The sequence below is a fragment of the Dicentrarchus labrax genome, unplaced genomic scaffold (genome assembly GCF_905237075.1).
Source record: "Dicentrarchus labrax unplaced genomic scaffold, dlabrax2021, whole genome shotgun sequence".
Lineage (NCBI taxonomy): Eukaryota > Metazoa > Chordata > Actinopteri > Moronidae > Dicentrarchus > Dicentrarchus labrax.
Genome location: NW_026136716.1, coordinates 15,170,902 through 15,189,499, shown reverse-complemented (window position 1 = coordinate 15,189,499; position 18,598 = coordinate 15,170,902). Strand labels below are relative to the sequence as shown.

Sequence of the window (18,598 nt, the reverse complement as noted above, 5' to 3'; positions counted from 1 at the left end):
AAAAAGTCTGGGAACCCCTGGTTTACATGTCTATTCCTTAAATTTGTTTATTCTGACTGTAACAAATTAATGAACTATACAATAATATATAATAAAATATAAATGCACTAATAAGATTAAGATTAATTATTATTAAGTTATGCGAGGGGAAATATGTCCTGATCCCATGCATTAGGAATGGATTATAATCTGTACTGAAATACATTAGACCATAATACTATCTTCTTACAAAGTGTGAAAGTGCAAAAAAATAAAAATGTCTGGTGGACTTCCTAGAGTCTTGCGTGGCTGCCAGGTTTGGTACCCACAATGCTGTACATAAATCTATTCCAAAACTGGGATCACCAACCAGAATTACTGAGCTGTGGCTCGGGTGATAGAGAGGGTTGTCTAGTAATCGAAGGTCTGTGGTTCAATTCCCGGCTCCCCCACTCCAGTCAAAGTGTCCTTGGCCAAATTGCCATGTGTCTATGGGTGAGCTTAGTATCATTCAATATCATTGTGCTTTTTTGCATGGCATCAAAATGTGTGTGTGAATGGGTGATGTGACGTAAAGTCAAGTCCATTTACAATTTACCATAAACTGAGAAAGAAATGGTTCCAAAATAACTCCCTCTAAAACCACAGTGTTATATTTATTTTTCTGTTTAAACAAATGAGGTACAACATGGGCGTCAGTGTTTAATTTTGAACTTTCCCTCCTCTTTCAAGTTATGATAAGACTTCTTTGTCATGAGGACTTGTGTGTCAGGTGTCTGGAGAAGGCTAGGAGCAGCAAACATGTCAGCTAACTCAGTTTGTGTACTATTGACATATTTTTCTACCTTCCCTGGCCTTTGGGTAGGTCAGTAGCTACTTGACTTGTCGAGCTAGGTATAAGTTTGGCAATAATATGGTCCATTTTCTTTTCAGCAATCTGACATGCATTGTGTTGTTTATCCAGCTCGTCATTAGAAACAGGAGAAAAATGCCTCAGAATCAACCTTGAATCATTTAGTTTGTATGTGTGAACTATGAGATACGATGCTTATGCACACACATGCACACATACATGTAGCGTCATTGTAGGGTTCTATCATCAACATTGGCTTTTCTTCTGCTCTCCGCAACAGAGTTGATGAAATGTTACACATCCGTTGCTCAAGCTGCCCCGGGCTCCAGGATCATTTAGAAGATGCAGTGGGCAATCTGTCACTGTTGCTTATTTATTTGCCACTGTAGGCAGTATACAAATGCTTGTATGCTGCACATACATGTACAGTTTACCTCAATCTCATATGTAATTGAAATGTGTTCATATGTGTTTGACAAATACATGCGCATGTTAGCATGTTAAAGTTTCACAACATGCGTTTTGGTTGTAATGCTGTAAAAAAACAGCCACATTTTATTGCTACTGTTATCTTATATGTCTTCTCGAATGCAGCAGGATCTCTGAGTAAAGCACATTATCCTTTTACACACAGTGAGCAACTCAATCATAAGAGACTTAAGAGGTGACGTGTTTTATTGAGACATATAATATCTCTGTCTAGAACATGTTTGTGAAATGTATTATGTAGCAGTAACATGAGAGAACTGGCATTAGATGACACATATGCTATGCTGAAAAAGGTTTGTCCAAGCATCTTGCTTCTCAGTTCGAGGATAGGAAACTTCCCTTTTCATCTCTTGGACGTGCATTATGTTGTTAGACAATGGTGAAAAAAATAAAAATGGCACCAGCTTGCAGAAAATCATGATGCAATGATGGGGTTAACAGTTCTAGATTTAGATTGTTTTGTTGTCACACAGATTAAAAGTATAACCATGACCCTTCTATAATAAAAACAAAAATCAACTACTCAACCATTTAGAGCCCTGTGGAGGCTGACTAATTTCCTAGCTAGCAAGGCAGCCTATATACCCCCTAGAGGGCACTGCGTCACGTTTTCTCCATTTTTAATGGCACCCATTAGTGCACTGCATCATGTTTTCTCCACTGGAAGGGCACTCTAGAGGGCACTTAATCAGGTTTTCTTGCATAGTGGAACACCGTAGGCACATAACATTATGACCACCTGGTGGCCATTTTGGGTGAATTATGCTACTATACCAAAGTTTTCTTACATGTACACAATATCATAAACATAAATGATATATACCTACATGATAGTCAATGTGATCAAAATAATCAAAGCTTTTCAACTTTATAGTTTTGAATCAGAACCTCCGGTATTCCGTTGGTTGTTTGACATTTTGAATTTTAGTCACAAAATCTTTCAAAATGAACCTAATTAGGAATTAAAAATGGATCCTGGTTCAATAAATGGATTTAACAGTGGATTTCAAATTTGATAAATTGTTATTGAACCCAAAACTAATCACAAGTCAAACAGTATTTCTCACACAAGCCATGTTAAAATATTCTGATTGGAGTGTAATCAGAAAATCAGTAGTTCAATCTTGTCTCACATCATGACCATTCCGGACAGATCCTCCTAGACTCTGATTAGACAATTGAATCTGACAGTGCTGTGAATGCCATTTAAAAGGCTGCATTCACACTGGATTGGCTCCAGTCCTGATTCTTTGAACTGGTTCAGGACATCCATTGAATCAACTCATAATATTGTAGTGTAGTACTACTATACTATATGTGTCAATAACAAAAATTAATACTTTAACCAGACAGTTGAACCTAACAATGTTGTGATTTCTATGTGTAAGAAAGACTGCAGTGTTGCTGTATAACCAACATTTTGATACTATTAGAGCACTTTCTTTGAAGATATACATGTGCTGGAAGGAAATTTGGGTAGTTGGGGTCACTGTTATGTAATACAATAAAACCGATCAGCTGATACAATAAGAAATAATTACCTGCTTCTTGTGGCCGATTCCAATAATCTAACCAATAATTTCACAATTTTGTATTTTAAAAAGAAGCTCATAACATGTAGTCTTTACATACCTTTAGGCAAGCAAGGCTGAGATGTAGTGAGCAAGTAGTGGATGATTTAATATCCCATAGCTCTGACCTAACAAAATGTAATCATCACATCATTATTGTTAACGCAACAACAAACAACAGTTGACTGTTCAAGTGTTCATTAATTTTTCTAGTTAAAAATAAATAATTATTATTTAGGGCAGATAATTTATCGGCTGTAATTTAATTATCCCGATAATTCCTAATAATATACATTTCCTCATTATTGGCCAATAATCTATTTTCCCCCATAATTATTGTGCGTCCTATTTTAGAAGTTCACTTGCTACTAGATGTTGCACTAGAGGACCAAGCTTTCAGACCAAAACATTGGGCGCTATAAGGCCAACCAGACTCCTCGGACAAAACCAGTAATTTGACCAGATAGCAGATAATCGTAAAGCACACTTCAAACTGGACTGAAATAGATAATATTCACTAAAATTGTCTTCGTTCATCTTTCCACTGACATTCCAAAAATCACCAACTTTGATTTGGTTAGATGTCATGTGAAAATAGCTGCCGCTATGGCTGCCATGTAACGTTAGCGAATCCATGGAGACTAATGCGCCTATCAAAGTATCTTAACTAGGAGTTCTTGTTTTTGCCACTGACTTTATGGAAAGGATTCCTACAGAAACAGACATTTTATTTAATCGGAAACAGTCATAATATTGCTATCGCTCGCCACATAGATAAAAACGGTAATTTTAATTTAAATATTACCTTAAAGTCATAATTTCATTCAAAGTGGACAGAAACTAAGTAAAACTCACCAAAACCGTGTGTGTTAGTCTTTCCACTGTTGGAACAATCACCAACTCTGGTTTGGTCGAAATAAATCCTTAATTACCTGACGTAAATGAGAAAAACAGCAGTTTCAGTCGCTCTACTCAGTTGGAAACGGAAGGACTCGCATGCACAAACGTGCACGGGTGGCCAGACTGGCTTGTAAACAAAACAAGGCTGTGATAGCAACACAGACAAAGGGAGTGTGATGTCATTCTCTGCTTAGGACACCATGACTCCACTACAGTGCATACGGAGAGTATTCACAGCGCTTCACTTTTTCCACATTTCATTATGTTACAGCCTTATTCCAAAATGGATTCAATTATTTTTTTCCTCAAAAGTCTACACACAATACCCCATAATGACAACATGAAAAAAGGTTTTTTAAAGTGTTTGCAAATTTATTAGAAATAAAGAACGAAAAATAATATGTACATAAGTATTCACAGCCTTTGCTCAATACTTTGTTGTGGCACCTTTGGCAGCAATTACAGCCTCAAGACTTTTGGAATATGAGGCTGTAATTGCTGCCAAAGTTGCCACAACAAAGTATTGAGCAAAGGCTGTGAATACTTATGTACATATTACATTTATATATTATATATAGTGGTGGATTTTTTCATACATCAACAAGCAAAGCTATACTGCCGTTTGATTGGTTGTTAAACGTTCAATTCAATGGACTTGAGGGTTCAAGTGGTGTTAAATGTTGTAAAAAGTAAAAAAGAAGCCCCTGTCATGTGACGTCCATTATGATGGACACAGGGTCTGAAGCAGCAGAATATTTTCTGTACCCTTCCCCAGATCTGTGCCTCGAGACAATCCTGTCTCGGAGGTCTACAGACAATTCCTTCGACTACATGCTTGTTTTGTGTGTGACATGCACTGTTAACTGTGGGACCTTATATAAACAGGTGTGTGCCTTTCCAAATCATGTCCAATCAACTGAATTTACCACAGGTGGACTCCAATTAAGCTGCAGAAACATCTCAAAGATGATCAGTGGAAACGCGAGCTCAATTTTGAGCTTGATCGCAAAAGCTGTGAATACTTATGTACAAGTTTTCATTTTTTATTTTTAATAAATTTGCAAAAATCTCAAATAAACTTTTTTTAAGTTGTCATTATGGGGTATTATGTGTAGAATCTTTAGGAAAAAAATTTATTGAATCCATTTTGGAATAAGTCCATAACATAACAAAATGTGGAAAAAGTGAAGCGCTGAATACTTTCGGTATGCACGATATATCTTTACATAGCAAATAGTTTTGTAGTAGTAAAAGTTTACTGCAACATGAATGTTTTAAATCTCAATATATATATATATATATATATATATATATATATATATATATATATATATACAACCTTTAAGAATTGAATTCAGCACTGAAATGTTGAATACTTTACTCAAATGTTATCTGAAAGCTGCCATTCCACTCCTCATTTCCACTGGGTGTTTATGCGTAGATGTCAAAAAGATGAAAAGATGGCAGCTGCATCAAACAGTCCACCACGTCTTGAACTGAATCCCAGTCCACCTAAACTGGTTAACAGACCTGAAGCCGGGAGCCAAATATGAAACTACAAAAGTGGCTTACAGAGCTAAAAAAGAAAAACACTCAACCACTGCCAGTAGCCAAAAGTTTCTACAAAGGTAAACGACTCACATGGATTTTCTGCTAAAATAGCTTCTTTCTTTCCATGGTGACACTGGTATCAGTGTCAAAATTCCTTTAAGAAGCACAAATTTGTATTTGCACTCGACATGTTCATTTGCAGACAGTAAGACATCATTGATTGATGTTGTTTACTGTACAACAAAGGCCTGTTAAATGGTCTCTGGTGAACATTTTCACCATGACAGGTAGACCGACCGTCAGACATGCAGTTGACACATTACCTTCACCTCAGTGTCACATGCTGACAAAGTTGCTAAATTGAACAAGCCACAAGGCAACCAGAGCACATCAGTCTGTTAATGGTGTAATTCACAGGAAAAGCTTTTGTTCCAGATGTTTCTACTACAATGATCCTTGATAAAAGAAACGCAAATTCTAAATGCAAGGACACAGGATCTTTTGGTGGAGTGTTTTTACCATTCTCTCTGCTGGTCTGATTTTAATCCCACCCAGAGAAGACATGTGGGTACATTTTCATCCCCACCTTAGTAATAATTACCACCTGTAATTGAAATTCATTTTTTTGCCTATATGTGTTATTATTTTTTCAAATTGGAACCAGCAAATTAGCACTTCCTGTTTGCAGTGGATGTACAGACAACCATCACTGGATTGCTTGAACTGAAGAAAAACACTGAAGAAAACTATATTCTGTAGAGTGTTTTCATCCTCAGTACATCTTTCAGGGCAGAGAGCTGAGAGTTCGAGAGTTGATGACGACTGCACTTGTTGCGTTGCTGTGCGTGAAAGCTTTGCAATAAATAACATAAAACAAAGGACTGGATCGGGGGCAATAATCGCTGAAACTGATAACAAACTTGATAGCCCTTAGGAGAAATTCATGGACGAGCCTAGCACATAACATATTGAAGCACAGTAAAGAAAGTTGACTGAGGACCGAATCTTCCTCAACTGTTAATGGAGATCAGAGCAAAGCAGAGCAAAAGGAGCAGAGATTAGGAGGAGTCAGTAATGATAGATTTCCCAGAGACTGCCAACAGAGGTTCAGATATAACTATAAAGCTGTGATTGTCTTTCATTTGAAATTTGACTCATCTCTACACCGAACATCAGTGGAGTAAATGCACATAGCTCAGCACCATGTGACCCCTGAGGATAAAACCCCATGTCTGATCCTTGCCTATAAAGTGATGATCTTTCTGATTATGAGCACCTTTGAACCCAGCTGAAATGTACCAGGACACCACTCAATCAGGTTCAACTCATGTTCAGTCGCTCGTTGTAGAGACGTTCTTATTAAACTGCTGTCCACAGTCAGCAGCACTGTCTGCAGCCAAACAAGGCCTGGATCTTCTCCAAATCACAGCACGCAGGCATCGGCTGCTCTCATCTGGCCACAACACGCTCCTCTAAAGGGGTTGTCTGTATGTATGTGTGTTAGTGGGCCAATTGTGTTTGAGACAATAGCGAAGGTGTGTGTATGTATCTGCGAACACTGAACACACACAGTTTAAAGCTCTGGCGTCACCCCACATCCCCTTTGTCTTGTCTCATTCAACAGCACTGACTCGGGTACACAGTGAATCCAGATTCAGCTGGCTCTTATGAATTTTGCATGTCTTTGGGTGTAGGCCTGAGGACAGGTTGTAAATCTTCCATGGCACCTTTTGAAGAGGGCAGCCGGTGCTGTGTCTCTCCACAGTGTCACATAGAGGGAGGTAAAGGCAGGAGACCAACCACCACCGCTGGGATACAACTTTGAAAGCTTCATGCTCATTTACATACTGTACACCCTCTTACAGTGACAACTGTGAATGAGTCTGAAACAACTGGTATATCTCCTTTATTTGAAACAAGGCTCTTTATTACTTTAGTCCCAGTCCCAGTCCTAGCAATCAAGTGGTATATTAAAGACTGGTATTTAAAGCTCAGCTGAAATTAAATTGCACGTTATTTTTCCTGCTAGAGCTTACAGATGTGCCCTCTGAGTTGATGCAGTATTCAAAAGGAGGAAATGTGTATCTCCCCCCCCCACCACAATATAACCGAACACTATTTCTATCCAATTTAACTTTTTAACTTTAATATTGCCACATAGACATTTCAGGCAAAACACCCTTTTTTAGGATGTATTCAGGCAAGTTCACAATAAATATACACATTGTGGGATTAATCATAGGTAGTCACAACTGGCACAATGAGTACAACACAACGAGAGGGGGCTACAACCTTTCAAGGCACAGAGTTACATAATGTTAAGAATATACATTATCTCCTCATTCCTTTTATTGGGAATGGGGGTGTCAAGGAAGTGTATCCAATATTTTCCCCTTTGGAGACTCTGACCCTATTACCACCTCTCCATGGCAGCTTTACTGTCTCAGTGCACATGTAATGTAGTTCACTCAAGCTGTGCTATGACTGTTATATAATATCATGATTATGAATAGAATACTTATATTCACAGATCCTGGTTTTTAACTCTCGTCTACTTTTTTTTTTTTTCTTTTCACACAAGCATTACAACAGATAAATGACATATTTAATTACATGTGATTCTGCCACTGCCTAATCATAGAATACCAGTGTATACAATTATGACAAGGAAAATGCACATTAGGGATCTGAGACATAAAATTAATGGGTCTGCACTAGGTAGTCACGCAAGTTAGCAGACCTACCATACACCACGTGCGATACAGTTGTTTCTTTGTCTAAATAGAAAAGTTTTCTGCATAGAGCAAATCAAATAATGTAATTATTGGTCATTTAGTCAATAATCTGTTTCTTTTGCCTGTTGCTTTCATCAGCGTTTCCCTTTATAAATAGTCTTAGAATTTTGCTATGAACGCCATTTTTGTTGTTGTCTTTATTAATTGTGCCAAGTGGAGAATAGTTTATTTTGGAATTGAGAAGGGTTGTTCTGTCAGCAGTCCATCAGCAAAGGGCCACCATCTTAGATCCCTTCATGTCTTCATGAAAATTCTGTAATAGGTTGCTGTCAGAATTTGAGTGCATTTAAGTGAGTTTAAGTGAAGGCATACATTTTCATGGTAAACATAGTAGTTTCATTTAGGTTTCTTGGTTGTTGAATGCCTAATCTTGTGTCAGACATTGCAAACATTTAACATGGAAGTTACCATAATGCTTTTAGGTGTAAAGTTTGGGCCTCATGTAAACGATATTCCATTATGCCCAGCTACAAGCCATTCGCTTGTGTCTGGACCACGGTGGTTCGGCATGAGCTACTGGTGCAGTTTAGTGTTAGGAGTATTTGATGTGTGTGCTAAGTGACTGTTTCCTTGAAAACAACAATGGCAGCTGCAAGCATCAGTTATATCAGAACTGGGGAGTATGTCTTCATTGAAAGGAGAACAAAGGACGACACTGTGTAGGCTTTAATGGTGGAAAATGTGTTTTTGCTTCTCTCTCTACTGACTTTGGTAAGAGTTCAAATACATTATGTGGTTTGTTGATTTGATGGTGATAAACAGATGGTTCATCCAAACAAACAAACCGTCTGTCAGGTGGCTAATTTGTTATTTGAGTAAGCAATTTAGTTCTAGTGTGTCATGTTAACATGTTGGTTTCAGGGTGCATCATATCTGTTTAAATGTGCTTGATGAGTTTACTCAGTTAATACTCTATTTGTTGTATTATTGTCAAGGAAATTGTAAGAACTTTGCAACTCTACATCAGTAAAAAGCAGTTAAGGTGATACATGTGTGAAATAAATATTAAAATCTGTAAGGCCTCAATGTTTGACCTTCAGTCAACAGATATAGTGGTTGTTTCTCTGTTTACATCAGTGAGTGTACTTGCTCTGATGTGCTATGAATTTGGGTTGTGAGGATTTATGTTGGCATGAAAAGATGGTTAAACTCTTTTCTCCCTCTAAAATGTTGGTAAAGTGAGTTTCAGTGGATTTACCTTGTTACATTTTTATGAGGCTTTGTTGCTCTGTGGCTGGGTGTTTAACAAGCAGAACACCTCCTCTTTGTGTGACAGCCGCTGTTGGGAAATGGTTTTGGGCCATAGTCAGCAGTACTTAGATATTGATGCTGCTGTGGTTTCTTGCTGCGGTCACTTGAGGTAGAAATAGGTTTACTTCACTGTACAGTTCTTGTTTAGCTAATGGATAAGGTATGTTTTTACAAGTTGATCCCATTTACACTCATTGTTTCATGTGTCTCATATCCACATAATGTGATGTAATGCACATTTTAGCCCCATAAAAGCGGCTCTGTAAACCAGATCACAAATCGGATTACAATCCATCTTGCTTTTCCCACGCTAGATACAAATCAGGGTAATCCCTACTACAGTCCAGAGGGTGGTTGTAATACAATGTTAGGTTAGGTAATTGCCAAAAATGCCAAAAAAGAATAACTTGTGATAAAAAGAGTTTGGACTTGATGGATGAACTTGGAACGAGACTAAAGGCCTCAGTATGCTTCGTGGGCGTGGCAAAATGGCTTAACTACGCCTCCTAAACCTGCTTTGAAACAATTCAGTTCAGTTCAGTTTTATTTGTATAGCGCCAATTCATAACAGAAGTTATCTCAGGAAACTTTTCAAATAGAGCAGGTCTAGACCGAGTAGACCCTCCCTATAACATTATTTACAGAGACCCAACAGTACCACCATGAGCAAGCACTTGGTGACGGGGGCAAGGAAAAACTGCCTTTTTAAGAGGCAGAAACCTTGGACAGACCCCGGCTCTAGGTGGGTGGTCGTCTGCCACGAACAGGAAGTTATCATAACTTCAGTGTACTTTGTGCAATCTCCACCAAACTTCACATGTTTGATAAGAGTCTTGTCCTGAACACATCTACATGTACATATTCAGATATCATCAGATAGTCATAGTACCCCCTACTGGCAACAAGAAGTAATTTTTATTTTGGCAATCATTATGTGATTTCCATTTAATTTGCAGTGTGTTGTATGCGTGATACCCTGGAGCATGACAAGACCGCATCACACCCCAATGAGCGTGAAGTGTGAGGTCCCGTTCATTGCTGCTTGCAGCTTTAATCTAAAATGTAACTTTCTAAAACAGAAAATACAAACAGCTACTTTTGTCAATTTCTGTGTGTTCTTGCGTATCGGCAAAAATTAAGTGATATGATATGTATCACGATACAGGAGCAATATTGTGTTTTTTTAGTTTAGAAAATCTGTCTGATAGTGTAAAGAACACCATATACATAAAAACTAGTAAAAAATTAAATGTTTTATACAACCAAAACACTGGGATCTGCATTTGTATTTATCACACTGTTACCCCTGTAACATTCAAGATCATAGCCCTTAGCAACACTTCTATCTAACAGTTAGGGGTTTAATCACAACACCAAATGAACCACTACCTTGATTATTTGCATGTAAACTATTAATTAAGGGTCAGTAGTGCTTTTAAAGAATTGCTACAATATCACAAAACATAACATTTTGATACCCAAGTGTATCGATTAGGGCTGCCCCAAAAAGTTGATGATTATGTCGAGATTTTGTCTGTCGAATCTCTGCACTTTTTTTTTTTTTTTTAAGCTGCATCATTGTACACAGAACGACAGCATGGCAGGCTGTAAACTTTACAAACTTTTCTTACTTTTTCTTACTTCCATCTCTAATCCACTGTGAGCTGCAACGTATCTGTTTCTGTTTTCATCCATTTTAATAGAGCCCATTGGAAGCTGATTAAAGGGTCATTTCGCTAGCTCACTGGGCAATTACCAGTTTTAATTGCTCCCAATCAAAGGAATTAGCAAGCGCCCTCCGTTGTGTACTCAGTGTTTCCGCCTTCATTGTTCGACGTCCTCCAGTTTCAAGCTTAGTGACATCATAGAAGTCAATTAGGGTTTCAAGAGACTTGAGGAGGCCTCTTTGTTCTACCTGGGTATTAGAGTTGAGACGAACAATGGTCTAAGGCTTTCTCTGAGACTTAGCTTTTGGTACCTTCTGTAGGGCTTTAGACTCATTGTACGACCGTTTCCTTTATTCATGTTGAAGTTCTGTTTCCAACCACAAAGTAAATTCAATATCCACAGCTAGTATAAAAAGAAAGAGGCATTTCACATTCAGGTTAAAGGGCAATTTGTGGCATATATTAATGCTGAAATATTAAACAGATTTAGTATTGACATCACAGGAAGACTAAAATATATGATATATCTACAGACTTTGATTTCCTAATTTATTGTGCTTTTTGCACATGGAATTATATTGGAAGCAACAGGAAGTGCAGAAAAAGCTTTTCATCTGCTTTTTTTTTTTTTGCCTCAGGTTTCTGCATGTTTATTTTTATCAGTCCGCACCTACCGAAAATATGTTTGCATTAAGCCACACCTTATCGCCCGACATCAATCACATATGAGGGTTAGTGTATGTTTGGGCTGTGTTGTGTGCCTGTAATACATCAGTCTATCTTGCTCACATTCACCATTGATACATTGATTGACTCTCCCAGTCATTTATCTCATATTCAAGCAAGTCTTTCACTAATCAGAAGGTTGCCTGTTCGATCCACTGCTTCTCCTGCTGCATGTCGAAGTGTCTTTGAGCAAGATGCTGAACCCCAAACTGCTCCCGATGCTGTGCCATCAGTGTATGAATGTGTGTGAATGGGTGAATGGTGCATGTAATGTAAAGTGCTTTGAGAGGTCGGAAGACTACAAAGGTGCTATATAAAGGCAGTTCATTTACCATTTTACATTGCAGCAGAGCATTTGTGATACAGTTGAATGAAAACACGGCTTCTGTGCACTGAATAAAAGCTAAAAAGGCTGTTTTATTTGTTATTTCTCCATGCTTGTAATAGTATTCATGAGAGATTTATTTACACAATCCTCCTTTATTTGGCCAGAGAGGCCTTATGGATGAAACAATGAACTCACTCCTCCCAGTGTGATTCAGAGCCAAGGACACTTGACTTACCTACTTACCAACAAAAGTGTTTTTGCCTAGGAAGTGGTCTTCCTGTTCTTTCAGCCTTGTTGAATGGGTAATACGATATTCAGCTTTAACTGCCTAAAATACAGGCTGTTTATGTCCATATTTCTAAGACTTTGCATTGTACATTGAAGTTGTGCTTGTGTAACCTATACTTCAGCTGTGCAATAAATGCAAATAACAATAACAAAAACTTGTTAGAGATTGGTACTTTATAGAAGAATTGCCATACACACATTCAGCGCATTTCTGGCTAAAGGCAAATCTCATTGGCTCAAAAGCAATGTAATCTGATGGGATCTTAAATAAGCATTGGTGTGTATTTTACAATCAAACAAGAAAAATGTGTCTGTATCCATACTTGCAAGTATTCCAACTTTTAAAACATTCAGACATTACAAACTTTTAAAAGTTGGTATACAAAAAACTTCTGTTCTTTACACATTTCTCTTATTCTTGTGATCATAAACATTGCTCTGAAGCTAAGTTCTGTAAACATTTTTCTAATAAATAGAACAACTTCTAATCAACTCATTAATTTCAGGCTTAAATTAAAAAAATCCTTTTTAGGCACCGTCCACATAAGCCCTCGCCCATTTCTTGTACGGATGCAAATACTCATCGCTACTCTTCAATCAATCAATCAATCAATTCAATTTATTGTCCTCCAAGGGGGAAATTCATGTCCACATCACTGCACCTGCAGGTAACACCATACACTCAACAAAGAAACACACTATCCACAATTAACAAATCTACAGAAAAAACAAAAAAAAACAAACAATCAAATAAATAATACATGACAGGTTACACACTCAGCGCGCCCCTTTGTTTAAAGCAGCAATAGCTGAAGGGATCAGGCTTTTCCCATAGCGATCTTTCTTGCACCTCAGTGTTCTGTACCTCCGTCCAGAAGGCAGTGGGGTGAGATACTGATTGTGTGGGTGTGTAATGTCCAGTTCTATTGTGGTTGCAATGCGTGAGATGGCCCTGTTGTTTAGTTCTGTGAGATTGGGTGTGGGGAGTCCGATTATCTTGGCCGCTGTGTTGGTGATGTGTGTGAATTTTGTCCGGTTGGTGACAGTTGGCATGTTGTAGAAACAGGAGGAGCAGTAAATGAGGATGGGCTGGATGATACTTTGATACAGTAGTAGGAGAAGATGGGGGAAACATAAAGTCCTTTGAGTTTACGGATGACAGATACTCTTTGTTGGCTCCTTTTGAAGATGTCAGTGGTGTGTTGGTTGAAACTAAGTTTATTGTCCAGTGTTACTCCAAGGTATTTAAAACTGTCAACCATTTCAACTGTTTGGTTATTGATAGTAATGGGGTGCTGTGGTGTCGGGGAAGCAATGATGATTTCTTTGGTCTTACTGACATTGAGGTGGAGATGGTTGTCCCCACACCATTTGCTGAAGTGTGTGATGGTGCTGTCTTATAGCAGGGTCACCCCAGCCTTGGTTAGGCTGGCTGAATTGAACCCTTCAAGATAAGACCATCAATGGAGCACCTTCCTTGAAATGCCTAAATTATTTATTAAATAATTTTAAAATATAAAATTATGTATTTAAATAACTTAATATAGTACTATCAAACACCATTAAATATTTTTTTAAATAAATGATTTATTAAATAATTTAATACCTGCGGTCTCCAGTTCAAAACCAACATGAACAGAGCCTGATGATGTTCCATCATGTACAATATCCAGATAGAAATTATGAGTGTGTTGTCTTTTTACCCACCAACTGTATTAGCAATAATTGAACGACATTTCCTCTACATGATTTTTTTTTTTTTTTTCTGGACCCTTTGGGGGCCCTCCTCTTTTTTGAAAAAAAACCAAACCAAGTCGACCCCCCCCCAAAATATTATTAAATTATTTATTTTTGTCCTCTCCCCCCCCCCAAAAGGGAAAAAAAGAGAAGGTAAAAAAATATAATAATATTAGTATTATTTTTCCTATTATAAAAAAAAAAAAAAAAAGGGGGGGGGGGGGGGGGGGGGGGGGGGGGGGGGGGGCGAGCCAACGCCGGGGGGGGGCGGGGCGGGGCGAACAAACCCCCCCCCCCCCCCCCCATCCCCCCCCCCCCCCCCCCCCCCCCTGTCACTATAATAAAGGCAATAAAAGCCCAAAAACATAATCTTTAAAAAAACAAAAAACAAGTACATATACAAATTATTCAGGTAGAGTGTTTTCTCTGCAACACTCTGCAAGATTGTTGATTTCCTCCCCATATGAAGTCTGTTGTTTGAAATCCAGCTGATGATGGTGGTTTCATCTGCAAACGTCACAACAGTCTCTATGTCTGGGGATGCAGTCGTGTGTACAGCCTGAACTGGAGGAGGCTGATGGTAACATTGCAGCAGTGTGTGTTACTTTCACACCAAGCGATTTGTTTAGGCTTGTGTGAAAGCCGTCAACCAAACTGGAAGCAACCAGACCGAGACTGCATGAAAAGGGGGGCTCGGCCTGCTTACTATTGGACTCTAGCGTGGTTCGTTTGTGGTCTGAAAGCTGCAGTATTTTAGGATTTTTTGTGAGTTACCTGTCAGTCCTGAGGAGTTATTGTTTACACACTCGTTTGTAATGAGTCAGCGTGATCATGAATCTGATAAGAGAACCTGATAAGACTACAGGTGTGAAAGCACCCTATGCTAAATGTGGATAAAGTCCCAATAAATATAATACTTTTCACAGAATAGCATCTTTATCATACTGACACGATGCTACAAAAATCAGTGTAACCTGTTCAGCTCAATATAAAACAGAAATCAGATATGTTCTACAGTAAGTGCATGTTATGGGAATATTATACGGCTAGAAATGACAAAGTTAAGACTGTTTCAGCCTTTTAGCATTTTGTTTATTGCTGACATTTTTCCTGTAGTTCCTCTGAATAATGTAACACTCCTCCTGCTTCATGAAATATATCAGGCATAATTAATACCAAATTGATGGAGCAAGTATTCTTTCTCAGATTTCTGTCAGCAGCTAGAGGTAAATATTAGTTTATCTCAAGTCGGTTCAACAGGCAAACTTCATGAATCATATTTTAGGCTTTTTCTGATGTGCCATCTCTATGGTTAAGGTTGAGTTAAGGCAACTGAATGAGCTTTGTTATGATTATGGGAAAATTGTGGTTATGATTGGAAGACATTAACATTGAGTGATGGTTAGAAATAGGATAAGCGGGGTTCAATGTTGTTGTATTTTTTTGCCTGGTTGGGCAAGTTGGTCAGAAATCTACTTGTAATAGCAGTTCTCAAGTAACAACAAAGTCCCTTTAGCTGTCATGAATGCAATATACTGCCGACTCTTGTTATGGCAAGGGCAGCTGTGGCTCAGAGGAAGAGCTGGTCATCCTCTAATCGGAAGGTTGTTGGTTCGATCCCCGGCTCCTGCCGCCACATGTCAAAGTATCCTTGAGCAAGGTACTGAACCCCGAATTGCTCCCGATGCTGTGTGCATTGGTGTACAAATGTGTATGAATGCGTTAGTTTCTGTTCGATGGACTTTGCCATCGCTGAGTGAATGTGTGTGAACGGGTGAATGTGGCCCGTAGTGTAAAAGCGCTCTAAGTAGAAATTAGAAAGTACAGGTCCATTTACCACTAAAAAATGACCCTGGAACTAAACTCTTGTGTTCAGGATTTTGTAACTGAAATGCTTGCTGGAGCTCATAAACTTTGTCAACCGTCTTGAGAGTGCCCGATCGTTACTACGCACATGCAACTTTCAACAGAGATGAGAAGGAAGAAATGGTTCACTCTATAGTTTTATACTTCCATCATAAGCTCTAGCAGCAGATGATTATGACTGCAGTATGTGGTGTCAAAGTCCTCACTGTACATGCAGTGAGTTGTGAGTTGTATTATTATTATTATTATTATTATTATTATTATTATTATTTTTGCAATTGCCCATGGATTCACTGTGCAGCACCTTGAATGAGAACTTTGCCTTGTAGATTCAACTAAGTCCCTGTTTTAAATATGTAAAGGAAGTTTCAAATGATTTCCATATTAAGTGCAATACATCAATTTAATTTCTCATGTTAATTTTTTTTTTTTTCCTCAAACTGCTGTTTTCAAGCATTATATTTTCCATTTCGTGCCTTCTTATATGCTTATTCTCCACATATCTTGGCATTGTCAGTTGGTTGTTGTGTTGCTGTACTTCCTCTTTGTAAAGTTCTGCAGTGGAGTGGGTTATACTGTAGCACAACTATACAGTTAACTGGCATTTCCATGGGCTTCCCTTTGCTTACAAATGCCATTTGATGGTTGTTTGAGCACAAAACTACTCCATACAGCATGATTCCACCAGCCACGGCTGTATTGGTTCTGGCTGCCACGTGGCTGCCGGAGCAGATCGCAGGAAGTGGAATCCGGTCACTTTTCAAAATATAACATGCTGTTCAGAGCCTCGATTGTAAAAACAGACAAAAACAAGACTACTAACCCATGGTAGAAGCATATGCATCACGGAATAATATCCAAATCAATAAGAAAAAAATTGGAAAGTTCCAGTTCCAATTAAAATCAAAATGAACCTAGTATAGTGATTTTGCAGTTGCACTTTCAACCTTTAAACCAAATCTTTAAATTCTTACAATATGAAGCACAGTTATTTTCCTGCACCTAATCCCTACATGTGGATTCAGGTTATTTGAAATTGATTTTTACACCTACGCAGTTACCTAAGCACCTGTATGAGTAAATACCAATGCCCCCGCTTCTGTCGACAGCTCAAAGTCTTGTTGAATCATTGGTATTAACTGTTCCTTCTAACACTCCACTCCACGCCACTTCCCGTCTGCACTCTCCTGAATGTGATTATTGGATACTGAAAAATGATTAACCTCCTGGTGAAGGTTCAGCCGTATTAATTTACTGCAACTGTTGGAATGTCCTTGTTGAACATGTGCACAGTGAAGTATCTCAAATGCCAATTAGCCTCCATGTTTCATATTTTCACTTGGCTTAGCATGTCGCAGTGAGTTCTGCCTCACAAATGACATCCGTTTCCAAAGACTCTGTTAGACAGGATCCACTGCAGCAGCTACTTGTTTAAAAATAAACTTCACAAAGAAAGACAGTTTTCTTTAACCTCTAAGAGAATAAATGTTACTTCGCTGTGGTGAAATTCAAAGTTCTGGTCTTAATCTCTCACTCCATTTTTGGTAGCTAATCCTCATTGGTTGCAAACTAATGTCATTCATGTTATTTCTCAAACTTTAAACATAATACGCTATAGGCAGTAAAATGTTACAAACCCATGATGGGTATGTAATATTGGGGACATAGTATGAAACAAATGGTCAAACAGACTCTCCCTCTACCCACTGTCTCTTTCAGGAGTGTGCAGTAGTTGGATAAATATTATTAGTTGGTTTCACAGTTGGTTGAAAAAGGGTTAAAGGTCATAGGTTTCAAGCTATAATTTAAAAATGAATTGTTCAATTCCCGCTTTTACACACATTGAATGGGACACCACAATGACTACGATCACATGCACAGTAGTAGTAGTTTTCCACTATTATTCCAATTACAATATTCAGCATTTGATAAGGGTTAATGTACACGATATATTCCATTTGGTGATTCTATTTAACTGATGCTGTAAATAGACATTAAGCTATGTGTAACATTTTGGAGGCTCTAGTTCAGTGGGTAGAGCTGGTGACCCATGTACCAAGGCTGAGTTCTTGCTGCAGCGGCCCAGGGTTCGAATCCAACCTGCGGCCCTTTGCTGCGTGTCGTCCTCTCTCTCAGCCCCCCTACTCAGTGTGTGCAGTATAGCATTTACTCATAGTAACTAACTGAACACTGCACTTTTCTGAAATCTATTTTGTTGATGAAAATTGATCTAAGTGATATTTTTGTTTTAATTTGCTCCTGTATTTATTTTACTTTTTATTATTTACTGCCCAACTTAATTTTCCATTTTATTTATTCATTTTTAAATCTATTTTCCCTTTGCATTTCCCCCCATTTATTTCCCCAAACATATTTATTTATGTATTTTCATTTATTAGCTACCGTTAGTTTGCGCTTGTTCCAGCGGATTTCTACCAGACCATCATAACCTAACCTTAAAAAACAAAAAGACAGACATAAAGAAAAGATTGTTACTGAAAAACACATCACAATGCAAAAAATATCTACTGTTTTATTTTTCAGTTGACCTTATCTTAGCGTCAGTACCACTTTTTCAACGCCAATGTTTCGTTTTT

The 18,598-nt window shown here is 38.2% G+C and overlaps 1 protein-coding gene across 2 annotated transcripts in view; it reads left to right on the top strand.

Moving 5' to 3' along the window:
- pudp (pseudouridine 5'-phosphatase) overlaps nt 1-18,598 on the top strand; it is a 57,771-nt gene that overhangs the window by 21,736 nt on the left and 17,437 nt on the right. The gene's annotated exons all lie outside the window — the stretch shown is intronic.